Source organism: Leucoraja erinacea, chromosome 21 (genome assembly GCF_028641065.1).
Source record: "Leucoraja erinacea ecotype New England chromosome 21, Leri_hhj_1, whole genome shotgun sequence".
NCBI classification, from domain to species: Eukaryota; Metazoa; Chordata; class Chondrichthyes; order Rajiformes; family Rajidae; genus Leucoraja; species Leucoraja erinaceus.
In genome coordinates, this window is record NC_073397.1 from 26,704,454 (window position 1) to 26,730,424 (window position 25,971).

The window sequence follows — 25,971 nt, forward strand, 5'->3', positions numbered from 1 at the left end:
CGTATTTGCCCATATGACAATAGACGCGATTTGACTTGACTCTCATCTTGAACCCGTTACACAAAAGCAATGCCTGGTGTTTTGCAGGGAAAAATGGCAAGTTAAACTATTCATTTTTAACTCTGTGAACATTTCAGTCATCTTGTGATGCCATGTGTTGCTTGACAGAGATCGAGAGAGTTATATTTAGCTTCGGGCTAACGGAATCAAGGGACATGGGGAAAAAGCAGGAACGGGGGGGGGGTACTGATTTTCGATGATCAGCCATGATCATATTGAATGGCGGTGCTGGGTAGAAGGGCCGAATGGCCTACTCCTGTACCTATTCCTTGTTTCGACAGAGAACTGGCCATGATGGGACGCGGACCGAAGTTGGAAAAGTAAACCATTAGTTCATCAGAGCTGGAAGAGTGAGAGAAAAAATATAGTTAAGTTGAAAACGGGGAAATGGAGTAGAGAACTGAGTGCAGGCAAGGCAAAAAAAAAGGGCTGAATGGCCTGCTCCTGCACCTAGTTTCTAGGTTTATATGATTAGTAATTACCCAGAACCCCTAAAGATCGTCTAAGAAAGAAATGGTGTCAGGGTGCTGGGTCCTGCTACAAAATGAAAAGTAAACATTATGGATTTTAATGTAATTATGAAGCAATCTTCCAATACTATTAGAAATTGTTTTTCAGGTATCAAAACTCTGTCCTTGAGAAGGAAAAGCACTTTAAGTAGAGTCTCACTGTATTAAGATTACCAGAAAGTTACATAACAAAACAAAAGTTTGTTGGAGATAGACACAAAAAGCTAGAGTAACTCAGCAGGACAGGCAGCATCTCTGGAGAGAAGGAATGGGTGACGTTTCGGGTGGAGACCCTTCAGCTTGTTGTTGTGGTTTTAGTCTAGAAGAAGCAACAAAACTCAAAGGGTTGAAGGATATTTGTGGCTCGAGGTGTTACTGCATCTGGTGAAGTCCAGCCAACCTTGTTTGGTTTGGCTTAAGAACATCCTAGGCCGAGATAGTGCGGAGAAGATATTTACAGTAGTGAAGGAGTGTACGACCAGAGGGCATAGCCTCAGAATAAAAGGCCATGCCTGTAGAATGGAGATGAGGAGGAATTTCTTTAGTCAGAGGGTGGTGGATCTATGGAATTCCTTGCCACAGATGACAGTGGAGGCCATTTGATATTTTTAAAGCAGAGATTGGTAGGCTCTTGATTAGTAAGAGCGTCAAAGGTTATGGGGAGAAGGCAGGACCATGGCGAAAAGAGCCCTGAACCCTGTCAGTGTATTTGAAGTCAGTTTTAGAGTCATAGTCATACAGTGTGGAAACAGGCCCTTAGGCCCAACTTGCCCACACCAACCATCATGTCCCATGTACACTAGTCCAGCCTGCCTGTGTATGGCACATATCCCTCTAAATCTGTCCTATCCATGTACCTGTCAAATTGTTTCTTAAACGTTGCCTCAGCTCATGTCACTTAAAAATTCCTCGTGAACCTCAGACCCAGGTCAAGGTAACACTCCCGAGAGGTAGGAAAATCACTTGAAGCTCTGCTGTTCCCAGAATCTGCAGAGGATGAATTTGTGTTTTTTTTGTTTAATTACTTATGTCTAGAGAGTTAGGGATAAAGCAAGTTGAAATGTAGTACTAACGTGCTTCTTTTTCTTCTCCTCCAGGGCAGAGATAAAGAATGATCACAATCTGCAGTCCAGCATCCTTGTCCAGGCCCTCCCCTGCATTTACTTCAGCTGCGACGTTGAACTCCAGTTGCTCTGACCACAAAGAGCACTCAACTCCTGCAATTACTCTTCATTCTCACTAACAATTTGGTAATGAAGTATTGATTTTCCAGCTCGATTCCTATGGATGTTATTAGATTTTCATTGATAAACTGTGCTCGGGCTCTCGACTCCCTGCTGCTGCTCTGCGGCACATATAACAAAGTGTTCTTTAGGGGATAATGGCTGGGAACATTGATGTGTTTATTTCGTCAATTGGTTACTCCTGATGGCAAAAAAAAGGTACGATTTTTCAAACTTTAAGCCCAAGTTTAATGTAAAGATACAATCACATTGGACACTAATGTCTTTCCTGCTGATGCTGACATTGAATTATGGCTGAATTGCCAGTGTGCCCCACAGCCCTCTCTTTATGAGGGAAGCAGTTTTGTAGCCAGTACAGTTGTCAATGTTGCACCTGGGCTTCCCACCGCAGTCTTAACAGCACAAGGGATCAATCTGTCTAACTAAGAAGAAAAAGACTGATGAAGCTGTGAACAAGATACAGCCAGAGAAAAAAAAGTGTGTACGCTGTTCATCATCAACGGCAACAGTGCACAGGATCAGCTTCGTAGTGGCTAGGAACAACACAAGACATTTTTGCGACCAGGAAGATCAGTCTGCTGCTGTCCTTGTTTAAAAAATAGCCTTCACTGACATCCTGCATCACACCAAGTATGAACCTACAGCTGAAGGAGAGAGAGAAAAATGATCACAAGGGAGCGGACAACTGCAGTTCAATCCTGATAACTTCTTGTTTCTACAGTGTGAGTTTCAATGGTAGAGATTGGAGGCAATGGGAAATGCATCTCCATTTATCCCTGATAAAATTGCAAGAGACAAAGAATCAAATGAATGATGTTGCAGCTAGGAGTTCAATACATACCACTGGCGCACACATCAGGTATTCAGTTTATTAAGCACTGCTGGACAAACATATCAGCTTTATTAATGTCATTTGTATTTTTAGAGAGTTCACCAACTTTTTTTTTATGAAGGCCAATCAATCATTATAGAAGTCATTGTTAACCCATTGTGGTAATACAACTCCCCAAGTTACAATTCAATTGGTATAGAGGATGTGCATCCAGTTTATAGTGAAACAATGGACAATGGTCTGACTTCATAAACGCAGGTCCCCTCATTTTGTGAGTTCTGTCGAGAAAAAGGAGACACTTTTCCTTGCTTCAATGCATGCAGGCATATATTCAATTTGCACCACATTTTACTATTAACGATAACTTTAAATTTAGCTTTTTCCCAGTTTTATCTGGTGTTGCTACATACATGGTATGATCTCAAGTTGAAGGAATATACAGGCTGTACAAATAATGTCAAAAAATCTTTATATACCTCCGTGCATTTTTCATTTATTTTCACTGATGATCTAAGGATTAATTTAAGCCACAGGCCAAGAGGGGCTGATCAAGAGATAGTTTTCCTATCCTAGTGACTTTTAAAAATGCATTTGCTAGTCCTTATCTAAATTCTGTCTGCAAAACAAAATTGTTTTGTGGCTAAAATGTCCTATTGGATGTGACTTCAAGCACCAGTTGGCCAAAATGCTCACACATCTTGCAATTACAAATGCAAAGTTTGCATAGCCCGCAGAGAAACTATTTTAAATCCATTCTCTCACAACGCTTAGTCTTTCAGTAAATAAGCAACAGATATATTGTAAGTTTCTCATTGCTAAAGTTTCCCTTACCCATCAAACGTTTTATCTGAAAATATGTACGAGCCAATCAATACTATCATGTTCTCACTGTGGTCCAGGCCCAAATTCCTGCTCTTGATATTGTCAGCCTCAAAGCTGTGAGTAGATTGGTGACCTCTCATAGAAACTATCAAATAATGACAATGGTGTGGTTTCTGCAATAGAGGGTAATCCACAGAGCCTCAGCTGAAAACTGAAAATTCTATTCCTGCAACTTCCTGGGATTGTAATGGCCATGTATGTTAATTTAAGGCTTGTCCATGTATTTTAAACCTTGTGTAATCCCAGGGCATTTTATGCCTGGTATCAATACAGTGCTCCCCCCTTTGCATGTTATTTTTCTTCACGTGCAGTTTTCAATATCAATGTAATCACATCATTTAATTTTATTTTGCAAGAATTGCTGCTCTCTGAATGTAGCCTCAAAGATTTCACCTAGAGGAGAGCTCTTTAGTCAAGATGAGGTTTTTCAGTCTAGATTTTCAGGCAGAAGAAACCCTTGAATATTTAAGAGTGCAGAAAGAAAATCTCCTTCTCACAATCATTTGGTCCGTGTTTCCTGCTGAAGTTTATAACCTACACCACTACATCTATTCAAACCCCATTCATACGAGGATCTAGGTCCCATATAATGACCACTTTTTTGCACTGGTGGTCTCTGCTCTTAATTAATCAGGAGCAACACTGCAACATATTAAGATGTCATGCAATGTTTCAATATATTACATTGCATACTTCATCACTAGGTAATTTCACCACATTGTTGTACGATCATATTACCAGTCTTAACGTTCTTTTAGGAAAGAGATGAGGTGAAATTTCTTGTCAGAGGATGGTGAATCTGTGTGAATTTTTTGCCACAGAAGGCTGTGGAGGCCAAGTCAGTGAATATTTTCAAAGCAGAGAAAGATACATTTCCGATTAGTAGTCAGGGGTAATGGGGTTAGGAGAGAAAGATAGATCAGCCATGATTGAATGGTGGAGTAGACTTGATGGTCCGAATGGCCTAATTCTACTATCACTTATGACCTTATGAACATGACAAAGTTTGTCAAAAAATAACTTTGCAATCTTCGTTAAAAGAATCAGATAGCAGAGCAGACAACATTCACAGTCGGTATTATTTGTTATTTACCTGTTTTATCAGAGATTTAGTGATAGGAATAAAAACAGGGATCCCTGCGAACAATTTGCAAGCAAAACAGCTCCTCGCATTAATAAAAATCTTGGTGCCAATAAAAATCCTCAGTCACACTAATAGCTGGAAGCATGTGACTGAAATATCTATCTGCAGTGTTTGATCAGTGCAGAACAGCTGCTCACTGCCTCACCATTCCTACATTTATCACTTCAACCTCTTACCTGGTAATCCTTTAGCAGGTTTGGAAAGCCATTATAATTCATCATTTTTAATTAGATATTCCCAAATCATACAAAAATGTCCTCTAACTACTTCACTTGGCAGGTTATCTGTAAGCATCTGATTGCTTGCTTTATATTTGGAAAACTTTGTACAATGGCCACATCAAATTGATAGTACAATGTTAGGTCAGAAGCAGTCACATGCACTCCCCCCACTGACAGCCCCCAGCTGTGAAGCTTTAAGTCCCTGGTAATGTTCTCACCCACTTCTCCCACGTCCCCAAGGTGCCTGTTGGAGCCAGCAAAAACATGAGAGTTTCTGTCTTACAGGCCTCTAACTAACTGATCGGTGGCTTACTCTGACTGAAAAATATGGAGAATAGTGCCGAGAGATTGCAGGTCTCTATTCAAGGTTGCCTGACTACATGACATTAATTTCAAACTGCATTAACTGGACACTCTGAATCCAAATGTTCAGCTTATTATAAACTTAGGATGTTGCAAGTTTGTAATATGCAACCATCGCAGATGTTTATATACAAGGACCACCTAAAATCTGTATTTACTTGATATGGGTCAAATGGATTATTATCCAGAAATGTATTCTCAGTCAGTGATACTAAAAGCAGCTGTTTGCTGTTTGCATTCTGCTCCTGACTTCAATGGAACTGAATTGTAAAAGGGGAGTGATATTTTCAGCTGCTGGCATCTTAACACATTTTGCACTACTGATTGGAGGTAATTTTTTTAAAGCATTTTAAATCGCAAGAACATTAGAAGCAAGAGCAGGAGAAGGCCAATCAGCCCCTTGAGCCTGTTCATGGCTGATCCAATCTTTCCCAAGCCACTTGACTCCCATGTAGTTTAAATGCCTTTTAATCTTAGTGGTAAATATCAGCAGCGACTGCCTCCACTGATGTCTGGGGTAAGACAGGTGGAAGATAACCTTTAGAAAAGACATGAGGAGATGAATGTAATTCTAAGTGTCTTTTTAATAACACAGCCCAATAATAAAAAAAACACAGCCATAGAGCCACAGCATGGAGCAGGCTCTGTGTGAGTTTTTGCCTCCAATGAAGTAACCCAGTAGTACCACACTGATCCCAATTTTATTCTCTCAGCATTTCCATCAACTCCCCTCTCCCACAACCGCCACCCCCCTCTCCATTGGTCCCTCCCAATTCTACTACTAATCACCTACACACGTGGGGCAATTTACAGCTGCTAATTAATCGACCAACCCGTGTGTTTTTGTGGTGTGGGAGGAAGCCACAGCACCCAGGGGAAATCCACGCAGTCACTTGGAGAACGTGCAAATGCCGGAGATTGGAGGTGGACAGGATTGAGCTCTGATTGTTGGAGTTCCATTATTCCAGCCACTCTGTTGCCCCTTCTCAGAAAAGTTCAATCAATCCCGTTCCCCGGTTTGTTTTCGTGCAATCTAATCCTACTCACGTGCACCTTAACTGCCACCTGACTCACTCGCCCACCTCTCACCTTCACACCATTAACCACCCGGCCAGCATCTCTCTTGAAATGTGGGAGGAAACCAACATTGTCACAGGGACAAAGTGCAAACGCCACAAAAGCAACACCAGGGGTCAGGATCGAACCCAGGTCACTGGAGCTGTGAAACAGCAGCCCATTCTGCCACCCTTGCATTGGTGCATTAAAACCACTTTTATAACAGAGAGCTGGAACAGATAGAGACACATCAATCTTTACACAAGCAGCTCCCGATAACGCAGTAGAATGTAATAACAGGGAGACCATCTTCTCAGTGAAAGACTTAAAATCTAAAGACTTAATACTTCTGCCTTGTGGCTCTCCTAGTGATCACTATTATGTCCTATTTTATTGAACAAGAGTCCTGTAGAGTTTCCTTGATGAATTAGATTAATGTGTGTGTGGCATACAGAGAGAGAAGGAGGGAGAGGCAATTGTCTTTAATTGAAGGATTAAAAAAAAAATCTTTATCCGATTCTCCTTAGCTTTTATATTGCTCTTCCTACAATTAATTTTGATTAAATTTGTACTTTTGCAAGGGTATTGTGCTTTACGCTCCCTCCATCTACTAGTATTCCAGATTAATTTGATGCCCGACCTGAGAACCATTCTTTACGATCCGCCAAGTCTGACTGGTCCTATCCTGTAAAGAGTTAATGCCATGAGTTTGCCTCTGATTGAATCATGCTGGCAATCCATTGTTGTGCAGCGCTCTCCTTCATTTGCTGTTTTTTCCTTCCATCCATCCAGTTTAATTGGGCAGTGTATATAATTTTCAGCTCCACCATCGAACCTCCACAGAGTCTAGATGCCTCTTTACGTCTGAAGGTTATGTGATGCTGTGTGACCACGCTCAATAACAATTCAATAAAATCAGTCATCACCGAAAATTCTGGAGCCACAAATCTCATTTTGCTTTTAATACAACTGACTACTGGCACATTTATTATTATATTTCTGGTGTGGAAATTATCTCCTTATCCTGTATAATGCAGAGTGGTTAGAGTCCTTAGGGGGCAGAGAAAACCTTGTCCACTGGTGAAGATCAAGGCAGGCAGACAGCAGATGGATTTGATTGTTCTGTGTCTTGTGTAGACCTGGGGAGTAGACTTGGGAGGTTAGACATAGAGAAACGAGCGCAGGAGAAGCTCATGGTGGGTTGTGACTGAATGATGCCTGACAGGAAAGCCTTTCAGTCTTTTGTATTACAAAATAAATTCTGTAGCCCTCTTAAACCCAGCATAAAAAATCTGTCATTCACCTCCCAGGGACTGCGTCATTCAAACTCGAGTTGGACATAATAGCAAAATTGCTTTTCTCAAGGCATGCACAGCCAGGTTCAGAATACAAAAGTATCACGCTTTGGGGAGAAGGGGAAAAAAAAAAAGAGAGAAAATGAAGTTTCAGAAATGTCATTCTGAGGTAATGAGGCGTGGGCAGAAAGTATACCCCGCGCATCATTTGATAGAGATGCTGGTCGAAATAGCTTCATTGATGTGTCAGCTCTCGTCTATCAATCAATCATCCATTACACTTTGCAAGTAACAATAACTGCAAAAGCTACAGGGCAGCTTATACAGTAGAATTCACTTATGGGTATAAAAAACAGCAGTTAAAATGCAGTTTTGACATGAAAAGCATGAAGCAGGTGATTTTTTTCCCTTTATGGCAGGAGGGAAAGATGCTCTAGACCAAGAAGCTCGTTTGGTGTTATGGTCGTGGTTTGACTTTATTTAATGTTGCATCCAGATTCGGAAAGGAAAGTTGGTTCACTCCTTTTATCTTTAGCACCACACGTCGAGAAACGAGTCGAGCAGGAAAGAAGGCCGCACTTCGCCAAACACCTCGTTTGTACACAGAAATGAGGAATTAAAATTATATCATCGATAATCAATTTTCCAAAGTGACATACAGCTCCTCTATTGACCCAGAGCTGCACAGTGAACAGCTTTTTGCTTTGGATTCCATATGTTCTGTTGTTTTGCAAATCTCTTTGCAGTGTGCCAACTTGAGGGCAGTATTTTGATTATTTTTTTTGGATCTGGCTCGCCTCCAACGTAGATTAAAATTATTAATGTTTTACTTTAGGAATCCTTTTGATTATGGTTATCCATCATTTTTTTTTGTAAAACAGAGAATGATATTTCAACAAAACCTGCTCAGCAACAATTTTTAAACATGTGTTTTGAAGGTAATTGCCTCCTGGATTTGCCGTCACCAAAATATGCAATTTTCTTTCAATTCAGATGCGAAGCTATTGTTAAATTAAAATCTTCAACTTGCGAGTCATCATACTGACAGCAAGCTTCTGTTTAAAGTCATGCCTATGGCTAGAGGCACTAAGAGAACCAGTTAGTCCTGTTCTTCACTCTTATGTCTGTGCTCTGATGCCCATTCTAATTGCTGGCAGGTCAGACAGCAAATAAAATTTGATGCATGCCAGCAAAGATTGTATCTCTATGTCCACATTTGGATGTAAAAAGCTACGTTTGTTGAAAGGATAAGATGCACTTGGCAAATATATCCAGATCACAGATTTACGTCTGTGTTGCTGTTTCAAACAAATAGCATTTACAGCAAGGGGCACTAACAATGAGAATCACATCTTCATATCTTGCGATGACTAATCAGTGGCAATTTGAGAACGCCAATGTGTTGAAGTTAGTCTATTGAATTTAATTTGGTAGTGTTTGATCTTTTCTCCTAAATTCCTTTCTCTCTCGTGCAAATGGCTGAAGTAAGAATTTGAATAGGGCAAGACTTCCTGCAGAACAATAAAAAGCCAAATGGCCAACATCATTCTGTGTTGGTGTTAAACCTGCATTACAATTGTCTAGCTCTGTTATTTTAAAAAGTTTAATTAGTAAGTAACGTTACATTCCCACGACCAAAGTATTTATCCAGTCACATCCGGTGTCACAATATTGCAAGATGAATGCACTATTACATGACAAGGAGTAAAGCATGTTTGGATTTCATTATTAGCAAACGATAATGTTCACCCCATTAATTTTGACCTGTTACTGGTGTATGGATGTTATCAGGACATTCTAAAGATGCCCTGGGAAGGAATGATCATTGCAGTGGCATAAATCTCAGTGGAAATGAGTGTATCCCAATTGATTTCAGTTTGTGAAGCTCTGGACTGGAATCTGAATTGCAGCCAACAAAAATACACAGCTCGTCATATTAACTAGTGCCGAATAGTTTTGATTCCCAGTAAGAGTAGATCTGCATATGTAAAGGCTCAGATGTTTGACAACACTTGCAAGGACATACAGCCAAATAAAAAGAAGTAATCACACAGCTGCCAGAGCAGCAAACATCCACAAGTCCTTCATTGAAACAGAATAAAAATTAAATAGAAAATCAAATCATGGAAAATAAGTAAATGCCCGTCCCCTAAAATTGGATAGATTACAAAAACATGAGATCCATGTTTCATTATTACATTGTAATATTCATTCAAATTGTTAGATTTTAATTAGATGAAGATAAGGGATAGGGTTTATTTTCAGGATAATTAAAATAGCTATAACCAGACAGAGAGAGAACAATTAGAATATGGTACACAGCAGTATCCTACAAGTGCTGGACTCTGTACTGCTATCTGGAAAGTGACCAAACACTTTGCAAACTTGGTACTCAAATTAGAGTTAACCACCACAAAGAACAGCTGATATAAGCCTTCTAATATAATTTTCTTGCTAAAAAGCAGTAACATGGAGAGTATAGATTAAATATATCTTTAGAAATGGAAAATGAAGTGACCCAATTAGCAATGCAAAGACTACCATAAGGGTGTCATTCACATGACGTTGCCACAGTAGTGTTATGTATTTTTTTAACCCTTGCATAATTAGCAGCTTGTGTTAACATTCCTTAAACTGAACTTCCATCCACATATTGCACCTGGTACAGGCCTGTCACAGCAGTAATAAAATCAAATCAGCGTGGTGTTTCAGATAAATTTGGGGAAATCAGCAGGATTGTGGAGACCCAAAGATCGATCTTTTTTTCTTTACACAATGAATGAATTTCATACCGGTGTCATCTTTTGAAAATGAAGGAGAACTAGAGTGCTGTAAACATTTGTCTGAACACACTAAAAATAACAAGGACTTGCAGCAAACAAGAAACAAAAGCTCGTAGCTAAGTATCGATTCCAGACAACTAGAACCTTGTATTATACTAGTTGCTTTTCCACAGATACAACGGGGCAATAAAATGGTTAAATCCGAGTACTCTACATAACTGTGCTGTTTATGTAAAAAATAACCAGAGATATTCAAGATGGCTGACACCAGTAGCCCTCTGGTTACTTCATGTACCCTTATAGTTTACTCAAGTCTAAATATAGCCTGCTAATACTTATTCAGACATTTTATAACTCAAGTGCATGTTGTATATAAATATTCTTACCTTCATTTTTTTTAAACTTCCAGTTGTATACTTACTTGAAGCTCAAAGACTTGGGTGGATTGGGTTTGGCGGGGTGGGGGAGGGGTAACATGGGCGTGGGGGGGGGGGCGTGGGAAGTTGCATTGTTTAAGAATACATTAGAGAAGTTAGAAGAAACTGCACTTCAATTTTTATTATGAAGACATGAAGCACTGTAAATACATGTAAAATATTCAACCCAAAGTAACTGTTAGGGTCTATGTTTTCATGTTGTATTGGTTGTTCTTTTGAAAAGATGTTCCACTTTTTTTGGTACAGATTATTTATCTGCTAAATGCTGTTTTGTCTTCTGGCTTTCAGCTTTTGAGCAGTTTAAATATCACAGAAAGATTTGGCTGTTTTCTAATATGGCACTAGTCACAACAAAACTAGCCAAAATCAAGTCACCTTACTCTGAAGTGCTGTTTAACAGCATGTTTCTCCAACTGCATATATTGTCAATATTATTGATAGATAAAATCCCCTGATATGCCTCAGCAGAGTATCATGTAAATGTTTAGACTGCAGAGACAAACATAGTAAGGTTTCTCGTGCTTTGATTTGATACTTATTTATTGAATCTTTTAATCAGTATATGAAAAAGACAACCAAGTAAATATAAGCTATTAAGTAGCAAAGCAACGTTGAACATTGAGGAAAAAAAAATGCCAGCCATATATTTATGCACTGACTTCCAAAATAAATGAAGTTTCCTTTGCATTTCCACCAAGCAATTATTATTATTTTTTAAATAAAGTCCGTGAAATTATTTCCTGGCATTGAATAGAATTGTCCAAGATTATAGTCTTATATTGAATGAAAGTTCTTTGTCATTAAAGAAATGCAATTTTTGTTGTTTGAAATCTATTCATGATCTGATTCTCACTGATGTATAATTTTGTGACAGACTGCCTTTTTGTTTTAGTACAGTGGTTCCTGTACTGTTTGTATTGAACTTAATTTGAAAATGCTTGTAGTGTTGATCCACCAGGGCACAAGCCATGAAAAAGCTTGTTTGTGTCAGACTGGGCTCTCCAATGATAATGATAATGACCTATAATACAGAAAAAAAAGTGGATATGTATAAAAAACAAACTGATGCACTTATTAAAGAGACTATTTATATGATTAAAAAATATATATTTAGATTTTTTCCAAGCACAACTCTGAACAAAAAGTGCTCTTTTTATTCTTTATGAAAATGAACTGTTTCTGATCTTTCTACATCAGGCTAAATAAACTCTGTAAGGACATTTGAAGAAATTGCTTTTTGTGCTTTCATTGCATTACATTCAATATTATTGTGACTTCAATGACAAGGTTCATGTTTTATCCACACCTGCTCTTTGTCAGACTCAGCACTCAATCCGAGTTAACATCAGCCCAAGGTAGATGGTGTGAAAGTTGGGTTTAAAAGTTGGTATTGAGCCTCAGAAAGAGTAAAGAGGCTAGAATAATGTGAGGATTAAGCCCACAAAGATAAGCCACCGCTGGTGGGACAAAGTAAATTGGCTGTACGTAAATGGCCAGATATGAAGGGTTGAGCAGGCAGGGACTCTATTCCCTGGAGCGCAGGAGGAAGAGGGGTGATCTTATAGAGGTGTATAAAATCATGAGATGAATAGATCGGGTGGACGCACAGAGTAGGGGAATCAAGAAGCAGAGGGCATAGGTTTAAGGTGAAGGAGGGGCAATTTTGCAGAAATCTGAGGGGTAACTTTTTCACACAAAGGGTGGTGGGTGTATGGAACGAGCTGCCGGAGGAGGTAGTCGAGGCAGGGACTATTGCAATGTTTAACAAGCAATTGGACAGGTACATGGATAGGACAGGTTTAGAGGGATATGGGCCAAACACAAGCAAGTGGGACGTGTAGATCGGTCAAATTGGTCGGTTGAGGTAAGTTGGGCCAAAGGGCATGTTTCCATGCTGTGGCAATGAATACCAGAGAAGCTTTACAAAGTTAAAGGGAATGCCATATCTAGAAACTGAGGATGACAATTTTCAAATTGAACCATTGGTTGATGTGAAGCCAATGTTTGTCTGAGGGCACATGGGTGAATGAGGCTTGGACTCTGTTAGGCTGAAGCAAACAGAGTTTGGCTTGAGTTAGATTTATGGAGTAAAAGACTGGAATACTCAACCCTATACATTAAAAGACACATTTAAGTTTCAGAAATGGTCAACGAAAAATGATATAAAGAAGAAGAAGGTTCTGGTTCCCAATAATGTGGCCAAGTGTTTATTCATGTTAATGAATATAATTTATAGACAAGAACTGCAGATGCTGGTTTACACTGAAGATAGATACAAAATGCAGGAGTAACTCAAAAGGACAGGCAACATCTCTGGAGAGAAGGAATGGGTGACTTTTCGGGTCGAGATCCTTCTTCAGATAATATAATTTACTGCTTTAAAGATAGCCTCTGTACTTTATTGCATTGGATCACCAGTTGAGTGCCAATGCACTTCAATGACTTTGGTTCTTAATCCCCATCCACATGCATAGTAATTCCAGAAAGGGTGATTGAACAATAACCAAGAGAATGAACCCAAATGACGGAAGAACTGCAGAAGCTGGTTTACACCAAAGATAGACACAAAATGTTGGAATAACTCAGCAAGACAGGCAGCATCTATGGATAGAAGGAATGGGTGATGTTTCAGAATCTCGACCTACAAAAAGTCACCCATCCAGCGAAGCATCCAGAGAATAAGCCTCCACTGCCTTCTGAGGCAGAAAATTCCACAGATTCACAACTGGGTGAAAACGTTTTTCCTCATCTCTGTTCTAAATGGCCTACCCCTAATTCTTAAACTGTGGCCCTAATTCTGGATTCCCCCAACATGGGGAACATGTTTCCTGCCTCTAGCATATCCGATCCCTTAATAATCTTATATGTTTCAATAAGATTCCCTCTCATCCTTCTATACAAGCCCAGCCGCTCCATTCTCTCAACATATGACAGTCCCGCCATCCCAGGAATTAACCTTGTGAACCTTCGCTGCACTAGCAAGAATGTCCTTCCTCAGATTTGGAGACCAAAACTGCACACAATACTCCAAGTGTGGTCTCACTAGGGCCCTATACATCTGTACAAGGACCTCTGCTCCTATACACAACTCCTCTTGTTATGAAGGCCAACATGCCATGAACTTTCTTCATTGCGTGCTGTACCTGCATGCTTACTTTCAGTGACTGATGAACAAGGACCCCCAGATCTTGTTGTATTTCCCCTTTTCCCAACTTGACGCCATTCAGATAATAATCTGCCATCCTGTTTTTGCCACCAAAGTGGATAGCCTCACATTTATCCACATTAAACTGCATCTGCCATGCATCTGCCCACTCACCCAACCTGTCCAAGTCACCCTGCATCCTCCTCACACTAGTGCGGTACCCCACTAATCACTGCCTGCCATTCTGAAAGGGTTAATCCCTACTCTTTGTTTACTGTCTGCCAACTAATTTCCTATCAATTTCAGTACCCTACAATACCATGTGCTCTAGTTTTGCGCACTAATCCCATATGTGGGATCTTATCAAATGCTTTCTGAAAGTCCAGGTACATTACATCCACTGGCTCACCCTTGTCCATTTTCCTAGTTAAATCCTCAAAAATGCATGTTCGGTCAAAGAGAGCAACTCCAATTGAAAATAGCAATTCAACACAGTCTAGAAAATACAGAGTGCCTTTACAAGGTAAGTTATCAGCTGAGTTTCCTGGGTGTGTTTTTCTGTTATATGTACAGAAATGCTGGTTTACACCAAAGATGCTGGAATAACTCAACGGGCAGCAGCATCTCTGGAGAAAAGGACTAGGTGACGCTTCGGTTTGAAACCCTTCAGGTTTTCTAATAAATGGTCTCAACCCGGAAAGTCACCTATTCCTTTTCTCCAGAGATGCTGCCTGACCCGCTGAGTTACTCCAGCATTTATGCCTATCTTCTGTTTTCATGTTATTTCAGGTGGGAATGTTAATTTTATCACAGGGCCATTTTCAATCCAAACCAATCAGCAAAATATGGCAATGTTCAACTTGATCACGTGAAAGTTAAGACACAGATTACCGAGAACCACCTCCCACATTGCCCTGACATGGAGAAATAAAGCTTATACTTATGCCAAGAAAATTTGTAAAATTCAGGTCTTTTCACATTCCTTACACTGACACTTTAAGATGATTTATGTTGGGCTGGGAAGATGGATTAACGCTTTAAGTACTGTGCTGACACTCTAATGAGAATCTCAACTGTGTGCATAGTACTCCTGCAGAGAAACTTTCTGATTTATTATGGGGAAAGATATAGCATCATTATAAACAGCACTTGTGCTAAAATCCCATGAGGAATTTCTGATGCTATTAATGCTACACTTATGCATATTTCCTCAAATGTCATATAGTTAAAAGGCGTACATGGCAACTATAACTGATTGTCTCCGAGAATCTTCTTCTTAGGCAGTCCTATGGGATTGAGGATGACTTGCTTCCACTCTGGTTTTTCTGGATTCCGAGGTGGCTGATGAGGTCAATGTGGAAACCGCAGACTGTTCATCTACATGGATGATGAGAAGTTATTTGGTCACTGAGGTGCAGTGGTGAAGACGGACCCTGATGACTTTCCCTGTGCCAGACAGCAGGGGGACACCTCTGTAATAGTTGGCCACCCACTTTCTGGAAGATGGCGTTGACTGCAGCATTTCTGAAGTCCCAGGTTTATCTTCCACTTTCTAAATGTGGCTTTAATTAACATGAATATGTAACCGGAGCTTAGTCTTTAGAGATACTGTGTGGAAACAGGCCCTTCGGCCCACCGAGTCCACGCTGACCAGCGATCCCCGTACACTAGCACTATCCCACACACTAGGGACAATATACAATTTTTACCAAAGGCAAATTAACCTACAAACCTGTACATATGTGGAGTGTGGAAGGTCACAGTGAGAACATACAAACTCCGCATCCATAGTCCGGATCGAACCCTGTTCTCTTTCACTGTAAGGCAGCAACTTTACCGCTGCACCATTGTGCCATCCCTTCACCACTCTTCGGGAGACTGTCTGCTCTGGAGATTTTTTTTTTTTTTTTTAATTGGCTGAAGCATTGATCCAGCAAATAAATAGACAACGTATGTCAGTCGGAGGCCCTCTCTCTAGTCGAGGGCCCTTAAGGACCGTTGTCTTAGTCTTCCACTCCACCAGCCTCCACATCCAACAGATCATTTCCATAATCCACCATCTCCAACAGGACTCCACAGCGCACATCTTCATCTCTGCCCCCGGCCTCTCCTCTTTCAGCATTTCAAATGGACCACTCTCTCTTGCCCACTCTTCCATGCCATGAACTATAGACCTTCTTCTGACACTTTGCCATGTGCAGGACATGTGATCATGGGTCTGAAGAAGGGTCTCGACCCGAAACGTCACCCATTTCTTCTCTCCAGAGATGCTGCCTGTCCACGCTGACTCCAGCTTTTTGTGTCTATCTAACCAGTTTACACCAGCATCTACAGTTCCATCTTACACATACATTGACTGACGTCTCTGCAGGACACCTCCATTTAATCCACAGTCCTCCATCTATGCCCCCTCTGCAGGACACCTCCATTCTGTGTCTCCACTCTCCTGCCATTGTCATTCTGTCTATGCACAACATAACCCCCAGAGTTCCATATAGAATTCAGCAACATTTGAGTCGATATGTTCCTGCCTCTTGGTGCCAGAGTTTAAAGTATTTGTTACTTTGACGGCTTTGGTCTTTCACCTCTGATGCTGCAACTTAAATGACATTATTCTGTCACTCAACCAGTTCTGATGAAGTGTCGTCAATCGGAAACATTGATTCTGGTTCTGTTTCCATGAGGTAACTTTTTCACGCCAAGGGTGGTGGGTGTATAGAATGAGCTGCCGGAGGACTTGGTTGAGGCAGCGACTATCGCAACGTTTAAGAAACATTTAGACAGGTACATGGATAGGACAGGTTTCGAGGGATATGGACCAAACGCAGACATGTGGGACAAGTGTAATGGGTCAGATAGCATCTCAGGAGAATACAGGTAGGCAACATTTTGGGTCTTGACTCTTTTTCAGACTGGTTGTAAAGGGAGAGGGGGGGAGGAAAGAAAGCTGGAAGAGGGGAGGGACAGGTAGGTAGGCCGACAGGCGATGAGGGATATTTGATAAGGTAGATGGTTTTTAATAAATGGATTAAATAGTTGTAAAGAATTGTGAAGCCTGAGGAGGGAATGTAGGTGGAAGGGGAGAAAAAATGTTCAGGTCTAGGTGGGGTACAGGGGAGGGGGTGCAGAGGGAATGGGGGGGAGAGTGTATGGAGGTAGCAGTGAGAAGGGAGAGTGTCATGTTGTTACCTAAAGTTGGAAAATTCAATGCGCATACCATTGTGTTGTGAGCTACCCAAGTGGAAAATGACCTGTTGTTCCACCAAACCTCACTCTAGCATTGGAAGAGCCTCAGGACTGAAAGGTTAGCTTGGGAATGAGAAGTGGAGTTAAAATGGTTAGCAACCGCTGGGAGATCCTCCAGTCTTGTATACCAAGTGCAAGTGGTTGACAAAACCATCACTGAGACTACGTTCGATCTTTCCAATGTACAGGACGTCACGTGATGCAGTTGATGAGGTTAGAGAAGGTAGACGTGAAGTTCCGTCTCAGCTGGAAGGATTGCTGGGATCCCCTGGATGGAGGCGATGGAGGTGATGGAGGCGGCATAGGGACTGGGACAATTGCCTCGACAAAATTTGAAAGAGACAAATCCACCTCCTCATGTAGATGGAAGGAGAAAAGTTAATTGCAATTTACTCTGCACTATTGGACTATTCTATCTCCTCCACTTTGCAGAAATACTTGAATGACTTCAAAGTGTTGTAGTAATAATGTACACAAAAATGATGGAGAAACTCAGCGGGTGCAGCAGCATCTATGGAGCGAAGGAAATAGGCGAGGTTTCGGGCAGAAACCCTTCTTCAGACTAGTATTAATGTAGATTCTTTTTATTTCCTCAGTTTGAAACAGGGTATTGACTTAATCAGCAAATGCCCAAAATAAATTGCTACAGGGGAAGTTGATGTGGTAGACACAACATGCTAGGGTAACTCCACGGGTCAGGCAGCATCTCTGGAGGAAAGGAATAGGTGACGTTTCAGGTCGAGTCCCTTCATCAGACTGAACTTCAGGGAGGGGGACATGAGAGGTTTGGGAAGGTACAGAGCAAAGCAGAGCTTGCATCAATGAGTCTGGAAAGGTGGAGCCCACGACAGTCCAATGTTAGCTGGGGATGAGGTGATAACGAAGGAAGACAAAGGATGAAATTAGCAAGACGACTCGGTGGGGGATGGACGGAGAGAGAGAGAGAGAGAGAATTTGTTCTTCATGGCCAAATGTTCAAGGATGAATTGCTGGAACTTTTAGGTTGCTAATCCACTTTCCTCCCATGTTTAAGGCATGGTGAACAATTTCATTAGTGTCAACTGCCGGCCAGTTCTTCACCCTAATCACCATTTTTCATGTGTGAGTGGATAAAGTGTTAATAGGGTATTTACACAATGTAAGCTTGTTTTCATCCCCAACTCTGATACTAGCTGAAGTTCTCAATATCATTACAATTGATAAAGCTAACACACAGGCACATATGATTGTTATTTTTTCACCCTAGGCTGTATACCTTTAAACAGCTATCAGGAGATCCATACAAACTCGATTCAAGTCACCAGGCAGGTATAAAATGATAGCTTTCAAAGGATAACACTGCACATCACAATGCGATTTCGAACATCAAAGCTGGATAAATGAAACACCAAGTTAAATAAAACAAAAATGCTGCCAACAAATTGCAAATCATTAATTTTTTTTTTAAAAACGACCTTATTTCATTCTGCTATATTTTAAAGACAGTCTTTCAAAGCCGGTACAGGGACAGCAGTGCAAATATTTCACCACATGTGACTGCATTTTAGACAGTCACATTAAGAGATCTAGCCTAAAGGTACAATAAATATAGTTTTTTGGAAAGCATAGAAGTATAAATTGTGTCATGCCCAGAGGGTGAAAGAATACGGAATGTGGTTGCGATGGTAAGTATTTAAAGGACACATGGCTGTGTCCTTTAGGAAGAGTTATTAATGACTATTTCCAACTGTTCAGATGTGATGCATTTTAACTAGGTAGAAGTTATAGCGTTGTGTAGTGAGTAGATCTTTGAATACACCTATTTTGTGTCAACACCAACATTTACTGTATAGTGGGTCTAACCCTGCGTGTAAAATTGTTAAGCCCCGACATTGATTTAATGGCACAAAGTAAAATTAAGACACATCCTGCAGTTACAGCCTCAGCTCAAATCTTGCACCTCCTTGTAGGTTAGCATCGTAATACCATTTGATGTGTTTCTTAATGGTATTTTGCATTTCCATGGCAGAGAGGTGTGGCGTATTTTAATTAATTTAATTCGCAGCTTATGTTCGAAATGCTGTCAAGCAAGGAGACGATTTCAGAGTTTAACATTTACCCAATAAATGAAAGAAACATTTAATACGCAGCAGACGCTGGAAATCTGAAATAAAAGGAACTCAGCAGGTCAGGCTGCATCAGTGGAAAGAGAAACAGGATTAAACATTTGGTGATAAGGCCACTTGATCAAAATTAAGAAAGGTGGCACAGTGAAACAGTGGTAGAGTAGCTCCTTGCAGCGCCAGAGACCCAGGTACAATCCTGGCTGTAGGGAGTTTGTACGTTCTCCCTGTGACTGCATGGGTGTTCCCCGGGTGCTCCGGTTTCCTCCTACACTCCAAAGGATTAAAGTTTTGTAGGTTAATCAGCTTCGGTAAAAAATTGTAAATTACCCCTGGTGTGTAGGATAGTGCTAGCCTGCAGGGATGGCTGGTCGGCAAGGACTCTGTGGGCCAAAAAGCCTATTTCTGTGCTGTCTCTCTAAACTAAACTAAAAGAGGAAAAACTAGTTTTAAGTTGCATAGATGGTGAGAGATGGCAAGAACAAAAGGAGTATCTATGAAAGAGCGAGGTCAATATTGTCCTGAGATAAGTTGCAGATATCTACCAGTCAGTCAATGGGAACCGCTAGAGTGAGCAAAAGGTGGAACAAAATTGATGAGAATGAGGAGAGAGCACAAAGGCACATAAAAGGGGTGTAAATTAAATTACATGCCCACCGAGTTGGGATGTGTTAACGATGAGAGAAAAACTGAGCTTGTATCACAGATAGATGACTCACTGCAAAAAGGGTCATTTCTGATAGATAAAAATTGGACAGAGTATGCAGAAACAAGTAAATGCGGATGCTGGTTTACACAAAAAGACACAAAGGTGCTGGAGTAACATAGTGAATCTGGCAGCATCTCTGGAGGACATGGATCGGTGATGTTTTGGGTCGGGACCCTTCTTCAGACTGAATCTGACTCATTTGACCTTGCAGAACTCAATATCAAGGCAAAAAGGCTGCAATGGGCACCAGAGGAAGAAGTGGTATTCCTCAGTATTATAACTGTTGCGACAGAGCTACGAAGAACTGTAGATGCTGGCACCTTGAGCAAAACACAAAATGTTATAATAACTCAGTGGGTCAGGCAACATCTGTGTGGAAATGGATAGGCGGCAGTTCAGAAGAAAAGCCCTGACCTGAAAGGTTATCTATTTATTCCCTCCACGGATGCTGCCCGTCCAGCTGATTACTAGCCCTGTCCCATGGTGCGAGTTCATTCTAAGAGCTCTCCCGAGTTAAAAAAAACAAAACAAACTCGTGGTAAGCACGGAGAATGAACGTAGCGGGTGCATTGGAGCTCGGGGACATACATACATACAACAAACTTGCCTTGGTGCTTTGCTTGCAAGGATAACAACATGATACACAGCGGACAATAGCAACTTAAAAATAAAAAGTTCTAATTTAAACAGGTGTAGAATAGAATAAAATAAAATACCAGAGCAAAAGGAGCTGTAAGTTGTAAGGAACTGTAAATTGCTGCCATGGCCCTGTCCCACTTAGGAAACCTGAACGGAAACCTCTGGTGACCTTGTGTTCCACCCAAGGTTTCCGTGAGGTTCCCGGAGGTTTTGGTCACTCTCCCTAATGGTCGAAAGTGGTTTCCGCATAGTCGAAGCTTCTTCTATGTTCCTGCGATTATTTCAACAAAATCAAAACCGGCCTTGACTAAAAATAGGTTGCCGTTTGGTCGAAGCCAGTGGAGTGGGGTTGCTATTTACTTACAGGCAGTCGAAGGCAATCTCCTTCGCTGACCGGCCATTTTGATTGGCTCATTGGAGTTTTCAGCAAAGATCCTATAGGATCTTTGGTTTCCAGGACCTAGAAGATCCGCCGGAAGGTAAAATGTCCGCTAACTTTATTAAACTTCTTAAAACTATCTCCACTCCTTCTCCCCCCTACTCTCTCCCCCTCCCTATAGGACTTACCGTGTTCTGTGGCAGCCGTTTACCTTCCTCTTCACCGCGCAGACAGTGCTCGTCCACTCTCCATGGCCCCCACCTCCGCGATGTATGTGTGTGTGTGTGTGTGTGTGTGTGTGTGTGTGTGTGTGTGTGTGTGTGTGTGTGTGTGTGTGTGTGTGTGGTCGGTAGCAAAGATCCTGTAGGATCTTTGGTCAGTAGATGCAGCTCACGCTTCGGTCGAGGCTTTCCCGGCGAGTGACCAAAACTTCTGGCGACTCATGGAAACCTTGGGTGGGGCGCAAGGTCACCGGAGGATTCCGTTCAGGTTTCCTGTGTGGGACAGGGGCATTACAGTGCTTGCAGCGCTGGAGACCTGGGTTCAATCCTGACAATGGGTGCTGTCTGTATGGAGTTCTCCCCGTGACTGTGTGGGTTTTCCCCGAGATCTTCGGTTTCCTCCCACTCTCCAAAGACGTACAGGTATGTAGGTTAATTGGCTTGGTGAATGTGTATATTGTTCCTAGTGTGTACTGTTAATGTACAGGGATCGCTAGTCGGTGCGGCCGAAGGGCCTGTTTCTATGCTGTATCACTAAACTAAATTATAGCAATTATTTCATCAGAGGGTGGTGAAACAGCAGAATTCATTGCCATTGACTGATGCGGGGCCAAGTCAATAGATATTTTTAAGGCAAGATTTGGCCGATTCTTGATTAGCAAGGGTGTTGGAGGTTATGGGGAGAAGGTAGGATGACGGGGTTGAGAGGGTAAGATAGATCAGCCATGATTGGATGGAGTAGACGTGATGGGCCGAATGGCCAGATTCTGCTCCTAAAACGTAGCAACTCATGAAGAGATGACACTGTGAACGTCACAATATATTAAGCTCTTCTCTGCAACTTAAACCAAACTTGTTTCCCTATTCCGTCAAATAATTTTTGACTCAAAATCTCAACTGTTTCTTTTTTCACAGATGCTGCCAGACCTACTGTTTATTACTTTTTGTACTTGTTAATAAAGTACAGGATAGAGCCTCACGTAAGCCACAGGGGCTCCATCCTTTGGTAATAAACAGAACTGCAACATCTAGATTCCCCAACACTTCTTTGAACATCTTCGATGTACATTGTGCACCATTCAACTGCAAGGTACCAACCAGAAATAATCTTAAGGAATATAACAATTTTTGGATTAAATGTGATAAAGTGAGAGGAGGAGATTTGCAAAGATAAAACAACATTTCTGCTTGATAATAATTTTATCAGATTGCAATGTTCTTCATCCATTGAGAGTCTCGAGTTTCTTTATTCAGAGAACAACAAATTCCAACATTGTACATTCAGAGAACATGTATTTAGAGAACAACTTACAGATACTCATTCAGATATTTCAGCATAAACAGATCCAAGGAAAGCCCATTCAAAATTTCTAAACTTAAGGCTAAATGGAGAGTTTAAAGGGAACAAAAGGTAGGATCAAATTAAAAGAAAAACCATCAATGGTACAAAGATTTTGTGATACGCCCAAAAATGGGAAAATTTTCATTATCGTTGAAAACAATAGCGACGCAGTGGTGCTGGTTCCGAACTTCTGATATCAAGGAAAGGATAACTTGGACATGGAGAAAATAAATGAGAGAAATAAGTATGAAAAGTGCTTCTACAAATAGTAGTAAGTACCTGGACTGCACTGCCTGAGCAGTAGTTGAAACTGTGGCTTGAATTGCACAAATATAGACACAAAAAGCTGGAGTAACTCAGCGGGTCAGACAGCATCTCTGGAGAAAATAAATAGATGACGTTTCGATTTGAGAAGAAGGGTCTTGACCCAGAATGTTATTTATTCCTTTTCTCCAAAGATACTGCCTGACACATTGAGTTACTCCAGCTTTTTGTGTCTATCTTCGGTTGAAACCAACATCTGCAGTTCCTTCCTACAGACTTGAATTGCACAGGCATATTAGGCCGTGGACCAAGTGCTGGGAGATGGGATCAATACAGAAGGTTGCCCAGTGGTTGGCATGGACATGTTGGGTTGAATGGACCGACCCATTTCCATCCTGTACGATTCCACAACCCCGACTGGAAAGTGAGGAAACAAATTAGTTATCAACTGAGAAAGTGACATTTAGCATGACATTTAGAATAACATTGCGTTCATGGAGAGTTTGAAATGAAAGGGAAATGGAGTTTTACAAATGTATTAGCGTTCTTTTGGAGATGTGATGAACAGAGTGAATAAAGATGTCAGTAGTATAGCGCACTCAGATTTCCAAAGGGTAATTGACAATGTGCCAAGTAAAGAGTTCAGGCAATTTGAAAATAATATTATCCTGACTAACCAAGGTGGCGATTAGAGTTGGTGTTACACAGCACAGACACTGACCTCCTGTCCCACCTCATTAATGTCAACCAAGATCAAGCTGGACTCATTTGTCATGTTTGTCCTGCTAAACCACTACTACCAGGGCCATCAATGCATGGGCACGCTGGACAGTTGCCCAGGGCCCCACGAGCATAGGGGTCCCATGCTAATCTATGTATTGTAGAATGTTATTGTAGAACATGAAAACGGAGAAGAACATCGCAAGTGCATGATGGCATATTTGATTTGGCATAAATAAACTGGAAGTGTAGGGGCCCCAGTGCACTGCTTTGGGCACGGCCTATAATGCTGTTCAGACAGCCCTGTCTACTACCTATGTACAACCTAAATGTAATTTAAAAACATTGTAATTATATCTGCTTCTACAGTTTCTTCTGGCAGCTTGTTCCTTTCACTTGCCATCTTCAATGTAAAAAAACGACCCCTTGGCTCCCATTTAAATCATTCACCTCTCTCCATAAATCTGTGCCCTCTAGTTTTAGGCTCACCTACTCTGGGAAATAGACTAAGATTCTGCAAGTCCTGCCCCCGTTTGACTTGGCAAAGTGCAACACTCTGCACTGTCGGAGGTAAATTCCATCTTCCATTCTTGGGCCACTTCATCTAGATCCTGCTGTAATCTTCTTCACTGTCCACTACAATAATTTGGGCATCATCTGCAAAGTACTCTTTTCTAAACTGATATCGCATTGCTACATGGATTGTCTGTGCCATTTTACAGAATTTGGACCTAAAATATTATAGTCACATTGTACTTAAATTTTACTTTAAACATTTGCTATTGTACTTGAAATTGCAAGCTATGTTTTTAGACTTTTTAAAAAAAATGTTTCAATTATGATGTTTGGAATACCCATGAGAAGCAATGCAAGGGATGACGAGATGAATCTTTTATTACCCTTTCCGGTTATATAACAACGGCCACAAGGTATCTCATTTCTTTATCCCAGTCTGCAATAGTACTGGGACATGACCTTGACATTCCACAGAAACCACTTACCCCAATGTATGTAGCCAAGGGGGGAAAAACACTACATTAAAACCAACTTTCCAAATAATCAGCATTCACACTCTGTTTCAACACTAGGACAGTTAATCTACAGGGAGATTGTCCACTCAGTCTTTTTGCTTCTGTTCATGGTTTGCCTTGTGGAAACCAATGTAGCATAAAATAAAAATGAGGTGGGTTTATCTGAACTGTTACGATGTAGCTCAGAATGGAATACAAGAGCGGAATCCAACCAACGCATGGATGGCAAATTACCATACTATAAAAGGTTTCAGTAGGTTAGAACTTGATTAAAATTGAACTCCTATATATGCAAGATTTTATTTAAAATCTGATAGCCCTGTTAACAATACAAATGATAATTAAAACTAATAAGAGGAAAGTGATTCCAAGTCTAGTCTAACATTTGCATCGACAGTTGTCCGTCTCCAAAGTAGGCTTGGAACACTTATATGCAATCCATAATCAGCATTACATCCAAATACCATACAGGATAAATATTCATTTAATGTTAAGATTTTGGTTGCTGTTGTATTCAACTTGAACATTATAAAAGTACACTCCCAGCCGGAAGCTGTCATAGTGCAGCAAATTCATTTAAGATGAATTAAAATTTGAGTGGTAAATTCCTAGCTTGTGCAATGTCAAAGCACAAAGGCTGAGCCACTCAATTCTAACAGACAATATAAATGATAATATTAGTAGTGGTTCTTACATCACCCACTTGGCTGCAAAGTAGTGTCTTTCAAAATTACTTGGAATCAGTCATTCATTTAAAATGCCATTTCAGAGTCTTAGAAACAATTTATCTGCTTCTTCAGTGTAGTTCTGAGGCAATGCAGCAGAGTCTGAGATGCTTTCCTTTAGATACAAAGTGCTGGAGTAACTCCGGTCAGGTGAACATGGTTAGGTGCATGTAAGGAAAGACATTGACAAGCGAATCCTTTGATTACTATGACATGTCCAATTTGATATTTTATTTCCTGTGTGCTGGGATGAGGATGGAGTGGTTGTGCATTTGTACAGACGGCCCAAGCCTTCTGATCAAAAGAGCTTGGGGGAGTTAGATAAGGTGCATAGCATGACGAATCAGCCGGGGAACAGAGGAGACTGTTGAAAGAAAGTGATGTGCAGACATGCACATATTCAAGGGGTGCAAAGTCGTCTTGGGGAATATTTGTAATTGAGACTTCACCCTTAGTCTGGGTCGTAACTGGTACCAGGGAAAACTGCAAACACACTGTGGACTAAGCCATCCGATCTTGAAGGGGGTCCACCAGGCATCATTAAGTACAAATGTTTCAACTGTTACAAAGGTTGCAAAGATATGTCTGCGTGTTCTCAGCTTCCGAAAACAAATAGTCACGG

General features: G+C 40.9%; 1 protein-coding gene across 3 annotated transcripts in view; it reads left to right on the plus strand.

Moving 5' to 3' along the window:
• LOC129707424 (teashirt homolog 2) overlaps nucleotides 1–10,830 on the plus strand; it is a 422,262-nt gene extending 411,432 nt beyond the window's left edge. For all 3 annotated transcript variants that reach the window (XM_055652448.1, XM_055652447.1, XM_055652449.1), the window contains one exon: nucleotides 1,667–10,830. The gene's annotated coding sequence lies outside the window, so the exon portion shown is untranslated. The remainder of the gene's footprint in view (nucleotides 1–1,666) is intronic.
• The last annotated feature ends 15,141 nt before the right edge of the window (nucleotides 10,831–25,971 follow it).